Here is a 4180-nt window from a genome sequence, read left to right on the forward strand (position 1 = left end):
GATCAGAGATATAATTGATACGTATTTCTTCGAATGATATTCCTAATTAAAAAAGATAATGATTAACTGAAAATATGTTTTATATATCTTACAGTTTCCTAATTTAAATATAAAATCAAAAAATACACGAATTTTCATTAGTCGATTATGTCCTTTGGAATGGATATATGCAACAAAATAAAATTGTGTAATACAAAAAATACAATCTACATATCTCGTAAGTTTCATACTTTTCTGAATTTGGGAAATCAGGACCTTCCATTCCAATAACATATCTATATTATACACAAATTCATGTTCTCCCTCAGAGATCGATCATGCTCCTGCTTTTCGGCGGGCTTTTTTTGTCTCGCGAATTAAACTAAGCGTCATATGACGACTTCTCATTGGTCTCTTTACCGCTTTGTGATTGGTCAACAGCGCGTTGAACGCAATGTATTGGCAACATCTATATTACTGACGCGTTGACTCTCTCTACATTACGTTTACATATTTTGAAATAGAGGTTAGTATTTCGTAATGTATTTAGTGGAAAAGTATTTTTAAATAACGGTATTATTTGATTTACGCTTTCATAAGATTAATTAAGAGATTAAAAACGATCTTCTCGAGAAATTATTGAACAAACGTATCTTTTTCCTAGATCTTCGTATTTACTTCGGTGTTATGTATGATACTTTGTAGAAAAAGGTTATATAGTGCCATTTAATAAGAAGAAGGTAATCTTGATTTTTTATTATAAAATAATATCTGCAATTTTTGTTTTGTTTTTCTTTTAATTTTTTATTTTTCTGTCTTAATTGATGATCGAGCAGCGACGTTCTTCTTGTTTAAGATGTGTATATAATTTTTCCCGTTTTAACTTGGTTATGTTTTGTTTTTATTAGTTATTATATTTGACAATGGCAAGTGTTTGATAAAGTGAAAAATATAGCAAATGGTTACTGCAGAACTTATCTTATTATTTCAGAAGTTATTAGCAAGGTTAGGATTGGAAGTTCATTCAATTCATTAACGACACACTTCTACATCTTCTACATCTTTAAGTTTCTAAAAAATGAAACTAGTGAAGTCTGATCAAGTGTATTCAAATAAGACAGAGTAAGTGATAAATATATTGGTATAATTATAAATCTTATAATATTAAATCGTATTCTTAATTTGGTATTTAAAGATTTTATAATTTGCAATTTGCAATACACAAAGAATAAATATCATTAAAGATGTCGCTAAGAGAAATGCGTTAGTTTATATAATTCAATAATTTTTTGTAGAAATTTTATAAGCCATGAGCAATATTTTAAATCAGATAAGTACAAGGACAATGGAAAGAATGGAAACAAGGCTTTGATGGAGGAAAGGAAACCTGCTTGAGAGATTGTTTGTCGATGGAAAGATTATTGAGGATTGTTTTCCAAACAGTATCCTTGACGAACTATTAGAATCTCATGATCAAGTCATACGATACAATAAATGTAATTTAAATGTTATCAAAAAAGCTGCGTGACAACCTTCTTCTATATAGTATCAATGGACGACAAGCTGCTTCCAAACTTTTCTTCAAGCGATTGGTGTAAATATATAATAGTTGAAGCAGAGCTTTATATGTAAGAATTCTTTACCTGAGCCTGTTACATGGACTGTAAGGCCGCTTTACAAAGTTTTTGTAAAGTAAATTTTTATTTAAACTATTCTTTACTCACAATTCTAGAAATCTTTTTTATCATATGATCCGTTTTATCAGGACTATTTAAATTTATCTTATTTTTTCTATATTTCATTTATAACTTTTTTTGATACTGTCTCTAAAATCATAGAGATATATCATAAAATAAATACGAAAATATTTAAAAAGAAGAAATTAGAGAGAAGAAAGATTTTATTTCAACTCATAGTATACGTACTTCAATGAAAATGGAAGAGTAAATTTATAAAGTATATATAAGTAACATACGTTAGTTTCATTAAGTTTGATGCAATAATTCTGTAGAAAGTTGATCATGAAGTTGGCGAATTTAGTATTAATGGGATAAGACATTTGTAGTAAATCTCATTTTCAGTGTCATATTGTATCGTTTTCTATCTCATACTGCATTTATTTTTTACATATTTGGAATTCGGAAGTGTGTGTATTTATTATTTATAATTTCCAATGATTTCGAATCATAATAGACCGAGATTGTAATTATAATAAATTGCAGTGTTTGAATTGTATCTTTTTGGATAGTTTTCTATAATAAACTTGTTAATATGATTGATAAAGCAATTTGAAAATGTTATTTAGAAATATATTATTTTATTTATATAACTCATATAATTAGTCTAATACTAGATGCGGATTAAAAAATTTAATTTTTTTTTCCGCATGTAATATTTCTGTTCTTCTAAAAATTAATAGTAGAAAAAGAGGAAACATCAATATCAGTGAGTGCAATAAAGAAATAGAGAATGTCTCTATATTTATGTTTACATTTACAGATTGATTTGGAGAAGTAGATTTGATTGACGGAGATGACGTTGAAGAGAGACAAAAGTTATTTGAGAACTTCAACAGTCTCATACTCATTCAGGAGTTTTATTATGGTGAAAGTATATTGATCATCGAACAGGATTTATTGCAAAATTATTGATCGAGAAATCATTGAGGACAGGCCCTAATATGAATTGTACTTATCTTTTGATACGTCCAAAAGAAGGGAAGAATGCTTTAACACAGTGAACTGATTGAAAATTTAGTGAGTTGTTTACTTGTGATTTAATTATTATTTTTATATTCTTATTTCATCCTGATTCAACTTAGATGTTTTCTATTTCTTTTCTATTTTAAAATATATAATTAATATATTCTTAACATTAATATATTTTTTTGATAGACAAGTAAAACAGTATAACTCAAATTTATTATCATTAGTGTTATAAGAAACCACTCATAATATTTGGAGTGTTCTCTTAAATTAGACATTAGATGTTCGATAATGAAAATTCAAACTTAAAAAAAGTAAGTCATACTTGTTTCAGAACATTGTCCTTTTTTTTTAAATTATACTTTATTTTTACCTAAATTTTCAGCTGGACTTGGATTTATTTGATTAAAAATGACCAATGTCATTTGACAAAAACATTCAATGTCGTCGAACTTTGTTTAATGCCTAAATTAAAAATATGAACTTCATTTTTAACGTACATACTTATATATCTATTCATAATTTTTCTGTATCATATTAAATAATCTTCCAAGAAAGAAATAAATAAAATGGGGTGTTCCGTTTGTAAATTTATAGAATATGTGGCATTATGGATAGAACGTGTTAATAATGACGAATGGATTACATGATGCAATCAATAATTGGTAGTTCCTGTGTTAGAATTGAGAACACTCAATAATACTGTCAACAAATAAAAGACAGGAGACTTTCAGCGATATCCTTTATCTGTTGTAAGTCAATTTCAAAATTTTAATTCAACAATTCTTCGCTTTATTGATGTAGTTTCCAACTATTTGAATCCAAACATCGAATACATCAAGAAAAAAAAATTAACAAAACACTTATTTGAAATAAGAAAGAGGTATCGCTAGGCGAGTGAAATGGTGACTTGTGAGAGAAATTCTCCGATCAAAGTTCTCTTGTATCGTAATGAAATTCTTTAGCTTGTGTGAAAAATTTTCAAATAAAAATTCTGTATGTAGTACATCTCATTCCAACTTTATCATTGATACGTTATTTGAAAGATTTACGAACATTGAACAGATATTTAAAAAAAGGAAACTTAATATATATATATATATATATATATATATATATATATATATATATTCATTATAATCGATCAAACTGAAATTTTATTCGATATAATTAATATAAACTTTTTTAAAATATATTTCAGATTGTCGATATGACTTCATCTGGAACTGAAGAATTATCCGTCAGAATTCAACGAGTTTTTTCGAAGCGAAGAATATTGAACAAGTAGTATATTGTTTGCAAAAATGGTTTTACAAAAATGATTACTTTTGAACTTTTTGTCTACTTATAAGTGATTACTGAAGATCATTTGTATTCAGAAAGAGAAGGAGAGAGACGGAGAGAGTTTCGTTGAACATATTTTGAATTGGTCACAATTACTTGTAAATTTCACATAAAACGTGAAATTTTATTACCGATATAGTTACTATAAAAAA

General features: G+C 26.8%; 1 long non-coding RNA gene across 7 annotated transcripts; it reads left to right on the forward strand.

The window, feature by feature from the left end:
• Positions 1-462: 462 nt before the first annotated feature.
• Positions 463-3925, forward strand: LOC127072423 (uncharacterized). 7 transcript variants are annotated; one of them, XR_007785414.1, is made up of 6 exons: positions 463-505; positions 644-719; positions 971-1101; positions 1275-2735; positions 3282-3436; positions 3886-3925. It is a non-coding gene; the product is annotated as an uncharacterized LOC127072423 (long non-coding RNA). The 7 variants fall into 7 exon arrangements; XR_007785417.1 differs by having other exon boundaries at positions 473-505; positions 974-1101; XR_007785413.1 differs by lacking the exon at positions 463-505 and adding an exon at positions 514-552.
• Positions 3926-4180: the final 255 nt, after the last annotated feature.

Source organism: Vespula vulgaris, chromosome 25 (assembly GCF_905475345.1).
Source record: "Vespula vulgaris chromosome 25, iyVesVulg1.1, whole genome shotgun sequence".
Lineage (NCBI taxonomy): Eukaryota > Metazoa > Arthropoda > Insecta > Hymenoptera > Vespidae > Vespula > Vespula vulgaris.